A 15,711-nucleotide genomic window follows, 5' to 3' on the forward strand; every position below is an offset into this window, starting at 1 on the left:
AGGAATGTATCTGTCTGAAACTGGGCGCATTTATGCACCTCACACGCCCTCTTAAGACCTAAGGTGTCCCGATTATCTGCTCCTTTCATACCCTGTAGTGAAGGGACCAGTGTGTGTGTGCACCTGATCTTCGATTACAGACCCACGCTACTGCAAGCTCCAGTGAGCCTTTTGAACTTTCTTTAGCCTTCAGAAAGGAGGCTGTGTGTCTGTGCAAATGGCGGCCATTGCATACTGCCCCAAACCCTTCATAGCACCTGCTGCATCCTCTGCTTCTGGAGACAGGAAGCATGACATCTACCAGTGCATACTGCCCCAAACCCTCCATAGCACCTGCTGCATCCCATTCTCCTGCAAGCAGGAAGCAGGACATCTACCAGTGCATACTGCCCCAAACCCTCCATAGCACCTGCTGCATCCTCTGCTCCTGGAGACAGGAAGCAGGACATCTGCCTGTGTAGCAGTCCCATATTAGCAAGGCTTCTAGCTGAAGATGTGCACATCTCCATGTCCCACATAGGAGAGCAGTTTTTTAATGTGATTAAAACAACTTGCATTAGTACTGGCTGCACACTAAGCACATCCTACATTTCTTTCCTGGATGCAGGCAGTGTGTCCTTCGTACCCGAACCCGCACCATCACTACTTCACCGAACACTGGAGGCTGCGTCCTTTAATCTTGCAGCTCGGAATTGGGGTGATCTGACCTAACCCTCACCACGCCCTGCTGCACCTGGAGCCTGTGCCCACACATCAGGATACAGGAGTCTGGAAATGTCTGCACCGGTCACTGCTCAGGTAGGAGATGGGTCGCACCTTTTGTGTTTTTAGAAATAGACTGTACAGTCCTGGAAGAAATTTCTGCCAGGAGGCAGTTGGAGCCAAAGCCTAGATAACCCATTTGTTGTGACTGTCCTGAATAGTTTACTGGGACAGAGGTGCATTGTAATTATGCATGACTGGCTATTTAAGTCCACCCTGTTGTCATGACCTGCTCCTCAGCCAGTCTGAGTGTCCTGGGACAGAGGTGCATTGTAATTATGCACGACTGGCTATTTAAGTCCACCATGTTGTCATGACCTGCTCCTCAGCCAGTCTGAGTGTCCTGGGACAGAGGTGCATTGTAATTATGCATGACTGGCTATTTAAGTCCACCCTGTTGTCATGACCTGCTCCTCAGCCAGTCTGAGTGTCCTGGGACAGAGGTGCACTGTAATTATGCATGACTGGCTATTTAAGTCCACCCTGTTGTCATGACCTGCTCCTCAGCCAGTCTGAGTGTCCTGGGACAGAGGTGCATTGTAATTATGCACGACTGGCTATTTAAGTCCACCATGTTGTCATGACCTGCTCCTCAGCCAGTCTGAGTGTCCTGGGACAGAGGTGCATTGTAATTATGCATGACTGGCTATTTAAGTCCACCCTGTTGTCATGACCTGCTCCTCAGCCAGTCTGAGTGTCCTGGGACAGAGGTGTATTGTAATTATGCATGACTGGCATTTTAAGTCCACCCTGTTGTCATGACCTGCTCCTCAGCCAGTCTGAGTGTCCTGGGACAGAGGTGCATTGTAATTATGCATGACTGGCTATTTAAGTCCACCCTGTTGTCATGACCTGCTCCTCAGCCAGTCTGAGTGTCCTGGGACAGAGGTGCATTGTAATTATGCACGACTGGCTATTTAAGTCCACCATGTTGTCATGACCTGCTCCTCAGCCAGTCTGAGTGTCCTGGGACAGAGGTGCATTGTAATTATGCACGACTGGCTATTTAAGTCCACCATGTTGTCATGACCTGCTCCTCAGCCAGTCTGAGTGTCCCGGGACAGAGGTGCATTGTAATTATGCACGACTGGCTATTTAAGTCCACCCTGTTGCCATGACCTGCTCCTCAGCCAGTCTGAGTGTCCTGGGACAGAGGTGCATTGTAATTATGCATGACTGGCTATTTAAGTCCACCCTGTTGTCATGACCTGCTCCTCAGCCAGTCTGAGTGTCCTGGGACAGAGGTGCATTGTAATTATGCATGACTGGCTATTTAAGTCCACCCTGTTGTCATGACCTGCTCCTCAGCCAGTCTGAGTGTCCTGGGACAGAGGTGCATTGTAATTATGCATGACTGGCTATTTAAGTCCACCCTGTTGTCATGACCTGCTCCTCAGCCAGTCTGAGTGTCCTGGGACAGAGGTGCGTTGTAATTATGCGCGACTGGCTATTTCAGTCCACCCTGTTGTCATGACCTGCTCCTCAGCCAGTCTGAGTGTCCTGGGACAGAGGTGCATTGTAATTATGCACGACTGGCTATTTAAGTCCACCCTGTTGTCATGACCTGCTCCTCAGCCAGTCTGAGTGTCCTGGGACAGAGGTGCATTGTAATTATGCATGACTGGCTATTTAAGTCCACCCTGTTGTCATGACCTGCGCCTCAGCCAGTCTGAGTGTCCTGGGACAGAGGTGCATTGTAATTATGCACGACTGGCTATTTAAGTCCACCCTGTTGTCATGACCTGCTCCTCAGCCAGTCTGAGTGTCCGGGACAGAGGTGCATTGTAATTATGCATGACTGGCTATTTAAGTCCACCCTGTTGTCATGACCTGCTCCTCCGCCAGTCTGAGTGTCCTGGGACAGAGGTGCATTGTAATTATGCACGACTGGCTATTTAAGTCCACCCTGGTGTCATGGCCTGCTCCTCAGCCAGTCTGAGTGTCCGGGGACAGAGGTGCATTGTAATTATGCATGACTGGCTATTTAAGTCCACCCTGGTGTCATGACCTGCTCCTCAGCCAGTCTGAGTGTCCTGGGACAGAGGTGCATTGTAATTATGCATAACTGGCTATTTAAGTCCACCCTGTTGTCATGACCTGCTCCTCAGCCAGTCTGAGTGTCCTGGGACAGAGGTGCATTGTAATTATGCATGACACGCTATTTAAGTCCACCATTTTGTCATGACCTGCTCCTCAGCCAGTCTGAGTGTCCTGGGACAGAGGTGCATTGTAATTATGCATGACTGGCTATTTAAGTCCACCCTGTTGCCATGACCTGCTCCTCAGCCAGTCTGAGTGTCCTGGGACAGAGGTGCATTGTAATTATGCATGACACGCTATTTAAGTCCACCATGTTGTCATGACCTGCTCCTCAGCCAGTCTGAGTGTCCTGGGACAGAGGTGCATTGTAATTATGCACGACTGGCTATTTAAGTCCACCCTGTTGTCATGACCTGCTCCTCAGCCAGTCTGCGTGTCCTGGGACAGAGGTGCATTGTAATTATGCATGACTGGCTATTTAAGTCCACCCTGTTGCCATGACCTGCTCCTCAGCCAGTCTGAGTGTCCTGGGACAGAGGTGCATTGTAATTATGCATGACTGCCTATTTAAGTCCACCCTGTTGCCATGACCTGCTCCTCAGCCAGTCTGAGTGTCCTGGGACAGAGGTGCATTGTAATTATGCATGACACGCTATTTAAGTCCACCATGTTGTCATGACCTGCTCCTCAGCCAGTCTGAGTGTCCTGGGACAGAGGTGCATTGTAATTATGCATGACTGGCTATTTAAGTCCACCCTGTTGTCATGACCTGCTCCTCAGCCAGTCTGCGTGTCCTGGGACAGAGGTGCATTGTAATTATGCATGACTGGCTATTTAAGTCCACCCTGTTGCCATGACCTGCTCCTCAGCCAGTCTGAGTGTCCTGGGACAGAGGTGCATTGTAATTATGCATGACTGCCTATTTAAGTCCACCCTGTTGCCATGACCTGCTCCTCAGCCAGTCTGAGTGTCCTGGGACAGAGGTGCATTGTAATTATGCACGACTGGCTATTTAAGTCCACCCTGTTGCCATGACCTGCTCCTCAGCCAGTCTGAGTGTCCTGGGACAGAGGTGCATTGTAATTATGCACGACTGGCTATTTAAGTCCACCCTGTGGTCATGACCTGCTCCTCAGCCAGTCTGAGTGTCCTGGGACAGAGGTGCATTGTAATTATGCATGACTGGCTATTTAAGTCCACCCTGTTGTCATGACCTGCACCTCAGCCAGTCTGAGTGTCCTGTATGGAATATTGGTGCATGGTGATGCGCTTGGAATGTTTGGGTGTCAGAGGGGTGCAAAGCTGTTCCTGGTGGGGCTTCTCATTGAGGCTTACTACTGGAACTTACCTGCAACTAAGACTAATAAACCATCATATATACAATATACACCTAGGTTACTGGACTTCTGACTATTACACCTGTGTATTTTTATTTTTTGTATAAGTAGTACATTTCATTTACTTTTTGTTCATCACTCACTGCATTTTTTTAAACTTAGGATTGTGATTCTATCAGCTTTAGACAAATGATTGTGGGATCCCATTTAAAAAAAACATATTGAATATATATCCAATAAGTAAATGTGTGAATGTGTTGTATCTGTAAAGCGCATGGCTCCCCACGCGACGGGGCTCCCACGCACTCATACCGCTGTGGAACCCTTCCTGGCTTTTCCATGTGAAATGTCCACTCCTGGGCACCCCCAAGGTGGAGCCAGGCATCCAAGCGCTGCTGGGGCCGTTGTGGAGATTAAGCAGCTATTGCCCAGAGTCACAGAGTGGGACCCATGATTAGACGAGGCACCTGTTGTGTCCTTCAGACAGGTTGGACCAACTCAGCTAATCGGCACTAGGCCTGACACGTGGCCCTAGGAATAAAGGATGCAGACACGGGAAATAACTTGTTGGCTCTCCGTGCGCCCGTCTCAGAATGGCGTACGTGCGTGCGGAGCCTTTCTTTATTATAGGCGGTCACATGACTTCCACACTACTCGCCCCTTACGCCAGGGGCGGATTATGAGCCCAAAACATAACATTCCTCCTAAAACAAGAAAAACTCAAAACAATAATTCTCAGACAGCTGCACCCTTCCGTCTTGAGGGGTAGTCTATTGTACTAATCTTCATAGACTTCAAATTCACTTTCAAAAACTGCTCCCAACCCGTAGGACACCTTACGGAACATTGTATTTAACTCTGATACATAGAACAGTCTTACGTGAGATAATCGCGTAGTCGACAGGAAGGCGTCGGGTTACGTCTCAGCCTTTGATCCACGCCCCTCTGGCTTGAACAGTCTGTCTCTGGGGCGGAGCCGGTCTCAGGCGCCTCCAAGTCGGGCTCCTCCGGATCTGACACCCCTTCCTGGGCCTCCGCACCGCCTTCTGTTTCCTTGATCACCACCCTCGGAGTGTTACTTTGTGTGATCTCGAGACTGGGCGTCGGCTCCCTGCCTGGCAAGTCCTGGGCAGTTTCAGTTTCGGTTACCAGAGGTGGTGAATCCGAGGCGCTCAAACCCCCATGGAAATGTTTAAAGTGCGACACATTCCTGGTTACAGTCTCCCTTCCGCGGACCACAGTGAGGCGTGTTCCTTTAACACCAACCACTCGCCAGGGTCTTCTCTCATAATTCAAACGAAACTTTCCGCTCGTCACCCTGTTACGGAGAAGCACCACATCTCCTCTGCTGAATTGTGTCACCCTGGCTCTTCTCTTGTGGCTGATTTTAGCAAATGCAGTCTCTCGCTTGCGGGCAATTATTTCTTCATTCACGGGGGCAGGGGCCCATTGAGGGTGGTGAGGAATGGAATCGGGTACAATCCGTCCCATCAGGAGATGCGCCGGGGCTATCCCAGTAGTTGAATGGGGGGTTTGTCGGTAGCTGCGCAGAAACGTGAAAATGGCCATCTCCACGGACTGTCCTTTGTCATGAGCAATGCGAATCACTTTATTAAGAGTCCTCATGAAGCGTTCCGCTTCCCCATTCGCTTGTGGCCATCGGGGAGTGATGCGTCGATGCCGAATGCCCAGAGATGACAGGTAGGTGGCCAGTTCCTGTCCTTGAAATGGGGGTCCATTGTCTGTGCGGATTTCGCACATAGCTCCATGGGTGGCAATAATCTTCTCTATCTTCGGGATCACACACTCTGCGCTGGTGCTGGCTATTATTTCCACTTCCGGATACTTGGAATGGTCATCAATCATGACCAGCGTGTAGTTCCCATCCGGGAGGCTGCCAAAGTCCATGCTGACCTTGTCCCATGGCTGTTGTGGACGAGGTTCCACGGCAATCGGGGCTTCCCGAGGGGCTTCCCCCGTCACCTGACACGCAGCGCATGCCCTCACCACCTGCTCCACCATGTCATCCATCAGAGGAAACCACACCTTTGTCCGTAAGCGTGCCTTGGTTTTAACCATGCCTTGGTGACCTACGTGCGCTAACTGTATGACTTGATCAGTGAGGGCTGAGGGTATCACCAAGCGATGCCCCCGCAGAAGACATCCGGCCTCATCTTCATTGAGCTCCTCTCGGACATGGTACAGACTCTCCATTATTTTCTGAGCTTCGGGCGTGAGCATCTTCCACCCCTCCTTGGCCCGATTCCAGTTAGTCGTGTGAACAAGTTCTTTGGCCCTCTGGAGGCAGGCGTCCTGCGCTGTGACACTCACAATGTCGCTGAGAGAGATGGGACGAGGGCAAGATCGCGCCACCACCCACCTGACATAGGCCTCTGTTTCTTCAGCTTCCTCCATCTCCTCAGCCGTGGCGGGTCTGGGATGTCGGGACAGATAATCTGCCGGGTTCTTGGCTCCGGGCTGATACTCGATTGTACAGTTGTACTCCTGCAGTTGAAGCAGCCACTTTTCTATGCGAGGCGGGGGTTTGGATGAGGTTCCCGCAAACAGGGACAGCAAGGGTTTGTGATCGGTCACCACAGTGAATGGCTTGCCATATATGTAGAGGTGAAAATGTCGGCACCCCCAATGAATGGCAATCGCTTCTTTCTCAATCTGCGAGTACCTCTGTTCCGTGTCCGTGAGAGATCTGCTCGCAAAAGCAACAGGCGTCCAGTCGATGTCGTCTCTCTTCCTTTGCAGGAGAACCGCTCCCAGTCCAGCAGGCCCCGCGTCCACAGCAATGAGCGTGAAGTTGCGGGGATCAAAGAAAGCGAGAGTGGTGTTGTTGGACAGAGACTCTTTGATGTCTCGGAAAGCTTTCTCTTGCTCAGGTCCCCAGTGCCAGGGAGTGGAGTCTTTGGTGAGGTCCCGCAGGGGGAGCGTGAGGTTAGCCAAGTCTCTGATGAACCGGCCACAATAGTTGACCATGCCCAGGAAACTCCGGACTTCAGTAACGGTCTGCGGGGGTGGCGCATCTTTAATGTCCTTCACCTTATCCGGGTCCGGGTTGACACCCTCGGCTGAGAAGACGTAACCAAAAAACCCTAGCCGGTCCCGCAGGAATTCACACTTTTCTCGGTGGAGCGTTAGTCCTGCGTCTTTGAGTCTCCGAAACACTTGGGCCAGCCTTTGATTGTGCTCCGGGATGGTGCGGGCATGTATCATTATGTCATCACTGACATTTATCACTCCAGGTATTCCAGCGATTAGCTCCTGGATGACATTCTGGAACACCTCCGCTGCACTGGAGATTCCGAAGCTGAGGCGAGTGTATCTTCGAAGGCCGATGTGAGTGGAGAAAGTAGTGATGTTGCGCGACTCCATGTCCAACACCAACTGGTGGTACCCTGACCGCAAGTCCAGCTTGGAAAACCAACGGGCACCTGCCATTTCTCCGATAAGGTCATCTATGGTGGGCGTGATGTGGCGCTCCCGTTTTATGGCAGCATTCGGGAGGCGCATGTCCACGCATATCCTGACCGCTCCGGGTTGCTTCGGTTTCCGGGTGACCACGATGGGCGAAACCCATGGGGTGGGACCCGAAACTTTTTCGATTATGCCTGCCGCTTCCAGTTTGTGCAGTTCTTCTTCCACCAGCGGCCGTAGATGGAACGCAATTCGGCGGTGTCGCAGAGCCACCGGCTGCACCGTTGGGTCAATGTGCAGATGAATTTCTCGGCCTTTGAACTTGCCAATGCCCTCGAAAAGGTCCGGGTACTCCATGAGGAGATGTTGGACAGATTCCTCATGGACCCCGAAGGCAAATGTCACCACTCCCAGGTCTTCCGCCGCTCTGCAACTCAGCAGCATGCCTTGGCCTTCTTCTGACACGAAGACATTGGTTTTGATCGTCTTGTTCCCATGGCGGATTACCGCTTTGAACTTTCCTCTAATCTCGAGAGGGGTGTCTTGCCCATACGCGAAGACAGTGATGGGGGTGGGACGCAGTGCTGGAGGCGTGGTCATGGTCCTGTAGAGGGAAACACTCATCAAGTTTATGGATGCGCCCGTGTCCACCACGGCTATAAGATCTTGGTCCGCTACCTGTATGGCGCATTGGGGCAGGGGCCTGGTGCGGCGGGCAGCGGTGCCAATCATGTGCACCTTGTGCACCGACCGTTCTTCTTCTTCGTCATCATCCATGTCACTGTGACTCTGTTCCCCCTCCACTATGGCCTGCACAGCGGGGCGTGGTTTACGGAAGTTCTTCGATCGGCACACCTTTTCAAAATGATTCTGCCGGCCACATCCCGAACACCGCTTGCCCCGTGCTGGGCATTCTGCCATCTGGTGTCGCGGGCCTCCACAATACCCACATGACTGTCCCGACGCTCCACCCTGAATGGGCGGTCTCTTGGGCCACTTGGTGGGCGTGTGTGTCTGTATCTTGTTGACCGGTTCTACTTTGACCGATGCCTGCAACGCAGCTTCCATGTGCGCAGCCCTAGCTTTGGAGAGTTCTTTCGTGCGGCCAAGAGTTAGGATGTCCGTCAGCGGCTTGCCAGACTCCTCCAGAATCCGTTCCCTTAATTTGGCCGATGCACATCCCTGTATGATTTGCCCCCGAATTTCCTCAGTGGTATCTTGAAACCCACACGTGAGCGCCAACCTCTTGAGCCTGGTGTGATATGTGTCCAGCGATTCCTCGGGCAGCTGGCGCGCTTGTCTAAACACAAATCGTTCATAATCTTGATTGGCCATGGGCTCAAAATGGGCATTGAGGGCATTGATCAGCGTGTGATGAGTTCTGGGGGTCGCCTCCGGGAGGGTCCGAGCAATGGAGTGTATGTCCTTGCCGCCGAGATGTAACACCATGGCCCGTTTCTGTTCCTTGTGCGTCTTCGTAGCTTCAAAGAACACTAGTAATCTATCCACCCACTCCTTCCATTTGGGAGCGAGCGCTGAGGGCGCACCCTCCACCACAAAGGGTTCGATGGGCGGAATCGACGCCATCCTCCCAGGCGCGCTTGCGCGGAGGTGGAGTACGCCGCACGGCACGAGCACCACGAGCCGAGGGACAGGCTCGCGGCCGCCACACGGGGCAGGAGGCAGGTACTCTCACCCAGCGAGGATCCAGCAGCCACCCTCGTCGCCAATTGTTGTGTCCTTCAGACAGGTTGGACCAACTCAGCTAATCGGCACTAGGCCTGACACGTGGCCCTAGGAATAAAGGATGCAGACACGGGAAATAACTTGTTGGCTCTCCGTGCGCCCGTCTCAGAATGGCGTACGTGCGTGCGGAGCCTTTCTTTATTATAGGCGGTCACATGACTTCCACACTACACGCCCCTTACGCCAGGGGCGGATTATGAGCCCAAAACATAACAGCACCGAGGCGAGAATTATCAGGTCCGGGGAGATTGAGCCCAAGAGCCGCCGAGGCAGGAATTGAACCCTGGTCCGGGCCAGACCTCTGCATCAGGGTCTGCCGCTCTAACCATTGAGCCACACTTCTCCACAGTGAAACAATCGTCATTCCTTGGTAGGTCTGGCTAGAGGAAGCTTTAGATGTTGCCAGAGTTCCTGTAATTAACACAAAAATACATAGCGAGGAACCGCCTTCTGAAGTGTCATTCACATTAAGTTTGTTTGTCACAATATCTAGGGTATGGAATATCAACCTGCATGAATAGCTGTTTCCACAAGGCGAGCACACGCAGAGATGAATACATTTACTATTCTTAACCCCCCATGCACTTACCTTGACGATATGTTGGAAGATAACTTAGATATCCTGGTAGAACCCCTCGCATTCTGGAACAAGCCAGGGAATTTTGCAGATGTTTATATTTTACAGCTGTGAATGACTTCAGCTTGCTCAGTAGTGTGTATTATTTCCAGTGCATGATTGACGGAGGCTGCTGAGCAATGAGTGTGTTTCCGTGGAAGAAGCATTTAATGTAACTCTAAAACACTTTTTCTAGATGTCTACCCCTTGGACTGTTCCTGGGGAGGTTGTCTTCTCAACACCACATTATCAGGGTTGCGGATGAGTGATTTGTCCGTACAGTAAGCGAAGAGCCTAGAATGCTTCTAACAGGCTGTTTTCAAGAATGAAGATGAGTGTTATCACTTACTAAACCAGATGCATCAACAGTGTCAGTCAGAATATCTTTATTCGGCTTGTTTAAAAGCCATACAAAGAATCAACAGTGCTTTTAAAGCGGACTCTTATTTACTTTTACATCAACTTTTACTCCTACTTACACCTCCTCTTACTTGTAATCATACTCCTACTTGCCTATTTATTTGTACTTTTTATTTTAAATATTTCTGTAGCATTGACTTAATCCAAAAGGGTATTAGCGCGCGCTACATAGTGTATATAGAACATGGTAGAGTCACACACAAGGGTGTTGTGGACAGTGGGCAAGAAATACGGGCGCAGGTTTGAGTACCTGGCATTGTGTCCGGGAGAAGAGAAGAGGACGAAGTAGTAAGAATTACTACTTAAAGAGTCAAGGTGGTTCAGGACCTAGACAAGTGGTTTGGCACTGAGATGCTCAGTCTGACTAATGCTATTTGATTCTGCCTACTTTTGGTTGATTCTGTTCTTCTACTCCTACTCGGATGCGTGCTCTTACTCCTGCTTACAGCCACTCTTGTAATTTACCTTACTTGTGCCTACTTTACTATTGATTCATACTTATACTTACTTGTACTTCCTGCAGAATTACTTTTTCCTCTACTGTTCGTGTATTTACCTCTATTTATTACAACTTTTTATCCTGCTTAATTTACTCTTACTCCTATTAAGATGTATTCTAACTTACAGTACTCTTACTACAATTTGTATTTGTCTGCCCAGTTCCATGCCACGCCCATCACCGACACCCAAGTGTCCATCCACCAACTCATAACTAATCGTTCATCCACCCAGACTGGCATCCATCACCGACACCCAAGGGTCCATCCATCAACTCATAACTAATCGTTCATCCACCCAGACTGGCATCCATCACCGACACCCAAGGGTCCATCCATCAACTCATAACTAATCGTTCATCCACCCAGACTGGCATCCATCACCGACACCCAAGTCTCCATCCATCAACTCATAACTAATCGTTCATCCATCCAGACTGGCATCTATCCAGCTGTTGAACCTCATAGCCGTTTGCACATTATAGTAGCACCCTGAGCCATCCCACAATCATTTCATCGTTTTATATTCCCACATAACTTCTTCATACATCTGTTTTCACATGCATGCATACCTGTTGTCTAACTGCATGTGTCTGTGCGTACATCTACATATTATCAATATGCATGTGTCAACAACAAACATGCCACCATTGCAACAAAGTACTCATATCCCTAAAACGTGCCAGACCTATTGTTTTTTCCAATGTCTGTTCTTTTTTTATTTTGTATGTAAATCAAATTATGTAGCGTTAATTTGCTGCTGAATGCAACATACAAAGTATTTTCCATCATTCGTAAACATTTTCTATTTTTGCGAAAGCATAAACAACTTGCATTAGTTTATTATTCGTACTGGTTCAAAGGTTTCTTGCTCATTTATTCCCACAAGGCCCTGGGAGCTGAGGGTGATCTTGAATGTGGGGCTGCCTCGCATTGAAGTCACCCCCCACTCCCATCACCTGCGACATGAACTCCGAATCTGATGTCTACCACTCCGCTATGCGACTCTGCCTTCCCTACTTTCCAGAAATACAGTGTAGGTAGAAAGATTGGAGTCCTGATAAGGTAAATGGCAGCTCTGGAATGAAGGCAGAACACACAGTTCTAGTGTGGAGGCACCTGGACATAGCCTGGGAGAGTGACACTGGAAGGTGTCTAGCACAGAGTTGAAAACCAGTATTGGCAATTTGTACAAGGCATGATTTCTGGCAGACAGTCTTTAGTGGGTAATGAATTGTGCTTGTACATATGGAGAAGCTAAAGAGACTGCTATAAAGAGAGGACACTGAGAGTAGAACATAAGGTCCTTGTTACTGTGGGCTAGAGTCCGCTGTGGAACTTTCAGGTGACAGCTCAGTCAGACCTGTACTTGGCTAAGATAGAAGGGTCCTTCACCTAAGCCGGAAGGGTAGAGAGCTATTCCTGTATGTGGATACGTCTTCAGGTGACCGCTGAGTCAGAACTGTACTTGGCTAAGGTAGAAGGGTCCTTCACCTAAGCCGGAAGCGTAGGGAGGTATTCCTGGATGTGGATACGTCTTCAGGTGACAGCTCAGTCAGACCTGTACTTGGCTAAGATAGAAGGGTCCTTCACCTAAGCTGGAAGGGTAGAGAGGTATTCCTGGATGTGGATACGTCTTCAGGTGACCGCTCAGTCAGAACTGTACTTGGCTAAGGTAGAAGGGTCCTTCACCTAAGCCGGAAGGGTAGGGAGGTATTCCTGTATGTGGATACGTCCTCCCGAATCCAATACTAATCACTTGAGGTATCCCAACCTGTATAATGAAAGCTCAGCACTAAACTTTTGTGGTACTGAAAAGGAAGCAATTCCTTTTTGTTAAGTAACTGTCACACACTCTAGTAGTGTCATGCTTCCTCATTGGGTTCACCCTGACTCCTAAAGGTCAGGGTAGGGTCGACTGTATTTCAGGGAGCACGTAAGAGAGATCCGCCAGGGGGTCTAAAGATAAAAATCTGTCTCCAGGTATCCCTTTATTTGTGAGAACGCAGGGGATATTGAAACGTTGTATTAAAGGGGTCGTCAAGAGTTGATGGTCCCATGACCCTAGTGTCATGCAGCATGTATCAGCCCTTCTAATTGGCCACTTGGCTCCTGGGCTTTCTTCAGGGCAAAAAGCAATTCCCTCCCTGGGTATTAAGAGACGATATTTCCCTAACTTTTAAAGCGAGGGTGCAGAAAGCTGCACTCTTGTGAAACATGGAAGGTATACTTATGTCCAATCCAGTTCTGTAATGCTTTGTATCCGCCCTATTAAGGAGGATTTCATGTGCCTCAAGGGGATGTGGTAGTAGTCTACTACTACCGCATCCTTGTAGTTAAACTTTTATCAAAGGTTCTGCCACCCTGTTCCACCTACTTGGGTCAAGCGTCTTCCGGCATTTGCCTCCGTCCGAACATTCCAAAGAGAAGGAGGGGGCGTGTATTAAACCAAGTATAGTAAATAGCGTGGGAGAGTGATACTGGCACGGTCTAGCACAGAGTTGAAAACCAGCGTTGCCAGTTTGTACGAGGTGTGATTTCTGGAAGTCCGCCTGTAGTCGATAATGACTGGTGCTTGTACGTACCAGAAGCTGAAAAGTCCTAATGGCAAAACTAACCAAATTTCCCAAATTGTTTGGAAGGAAAGTCACTGGTAGATTTAACACCTGTTTATCTCCTGACACAAGGCTGCAGAGGCATTGGTAGAGAAGGAGGATTCCAGCCGGATCACAGGGCTGGAGATCAAGTTTTTGGTCAAAAAAGAGAGTTGGAGATGAGGAATAGAATTCGTGCTGACCGAGTTAAAGTATTTGGCAACAGTTTTGGAGGGAGTTCAGCATAAGATGGAAACCCATAAAGCTGGCGGCTGTGAAAGGCCTTGAGCTGATGGAGGAGCACAGGGTAAAGAGGAATGGGATAAAAGAGGAGCGTGGTCCCTGACGTGCCGGCTCTCTGCTTCACCTGACATAGACGGATCTGCTCTGGAGTGATGAGCAGTAAATTATGAGGTAATAGTGCACTGTTCCTTGCAGCCTGTCTACCTCAGCCACTACTTAAGTCCCAAACTCTCCACTCCAACCACCTCCCGCGTAGTCCATGACCAATATTTGGACCTGCTTCTCCTTGATGCTGACGGTGGACCTTATGACGTGTTCTGCAGGTCTTCTTTAGACTCCACGGCTCCTTGTACGCTGTTACTTGATGCTGACGGTGGACCTTATGACGTGTTCTGCAGGTCTTCTTTAGACTCCACGGCTCCTTGTACGCTGTTACTTGATGCTGACGGTGGACCTTATGACGTGTTCTGCAGGTCTTCTTTAGACTCCACGGCTCCTTGTACGCTGTTACTTGATACTGACGGTGGACCTTATGACGTGTTCTGCAGGTCTTCTTTAGACTCCACGGCTCCTTGTACGCTGTTAATTGATGCTGATGGTGGACCTTATGACGTGTTCTGCAGGTCTTCTTTAGACTCCACGGCTCCTTCTACGATGTTACTTGATGCTGACGGTGGACCTTATGACGTGTTCTGCGGGTCTTCTTTAGACTCCACGGCTCCTTCTACGATGTTACTTGATGCTGACGGTGGACCTTATGACGTGTTCTGCGGGTCTTCTTTAGACTCCACGGCTCCTTCTACGATGTTACTTGATGCTGACGGTGGACCTTATGACGTGTTCTGCTGGTCTTCTTTAGACTCCACGGCTCCTTGTACGCTTCTCCTTGATGCTGACGGTGGACCGTATGACGTGTTCTGCAGGTCTTCTTTAGACTCCACGGCTCCTTCTACGCTGTTACTTGATGCTGACGGTGGACCTTATGACGTGTTCTGCAGGTCTTCTTTAGACTCCACGGCTCCTTGTACGCTGTTACTTGATGCTGACGGTGGACCTTATGACGTGTTCTGCAGGTCTTCTTTAGACTCCACGGCTCCTTGTACGCTGTTACTTGATGCTGACGGTTGACCTTATGACGTGTTCTGCAGGTCTTCTTTAGACTCCACGGCTCCTTGTACGCTGTTACTTGATACTGACGGTGGACCTTATGACGTGTTCTGCAGGTCTTCTTTAGACTCCACGGCTCCTTGTACGCTGTTAATTGATGCTGATGGTGGACCTTATGACGTGTTCTGCAGGTCTTCTTTAGACTCCACGGCTCCTTCTACGATGTTACTTGATGCTGACGGTGGACCTTATGACGTGTTCTGCGGGTCTTCTTTAGACTCCACGGCTCCTTCTACGATGTTACTTGATGCTGACGGTGGACCTTATGACGTGTTCTGCGGGTCTTCTTTAGACTCCACGGCTCCTTCTACGATGTTACTTGATGCTGACGGTGGACCTTATGACGTGTTCTGCTGGTCTTCTTTAGACTCCACGGCTCCTTGTACGCTTCTCCTTGATGCTGACGGTGGACCTTATGACGTGTTCTGCAGGTCTTCTTTAGACTCCACGGCTCCTTGTACGCTGTTTGTCTTCCTTTCGGACTACTTCATACGCACGGTTGGCCCTAACTCTATAGCAGTTCTCATTTCCCACTGCTGCTACTATCTTGTTTTCATTCCTACTGAGTTGCACCTATGGTTCGAAGTGCATAGTGCACCAGCCTTTGTATTTAACTCTAGTTGTGCTTTGCAGTAAATGTCGTTGTGAGATTCTACGGTCGCTCATGATGTGTCCATTAACGTTGTTTTTATTTTCTCCTCTTTGCAGGGCTTTGATGCTGCTGTGCTGGAATGTGACAAGAGTGTGCCTAAAAAGAGTGGCGGTGTTCCAGTAGTAGAATGTATGGATTTCAAGATGCGTCACTGCACGGTCAGTAGTGGGACTCTGGTTGCTCTTTCTTCTGTGGTTCACTTGCAGTTAGT

General features: G+C 49.7%; 1 long non-coding RNA gene across 1 annotated transcript in view; it reads left to right on the forward strand.

The window, feature by feature from the left end:
- The first annotated feature begins 699 nt into the window (after positions 1-699).
- Positions 700-15,711, forward strand: part of LOC144772182 (uncharacterized) — a 30,285-nt gene continuing 15,273 nt past the window's right edge. The window contains exons 1-2 of the long non-coding RNA XR_013599682.1: positions 700-798; positions 15,557-15,658. This is a non-coding gene — a long non-coding RNA (uncharacterized LOC144772182). The remainder of the gene's footprint in view (positions 799-15,556; positions 15,659-15,711) is intronic.

Source organism: Lissotriton helveticus, chromosome 8, assembly GCF_964261635.1.
Source record: "Lissotriton helveticus chromosome 8, aLisHel1.1, whole genome shotgun sequence".
Taxonomy (NCBI): Eukaryota; Metazoa; Chordata; class Amphibia; order Caudata; family Salamandridae; genus Lissotriton; species Lissotriton helveticus.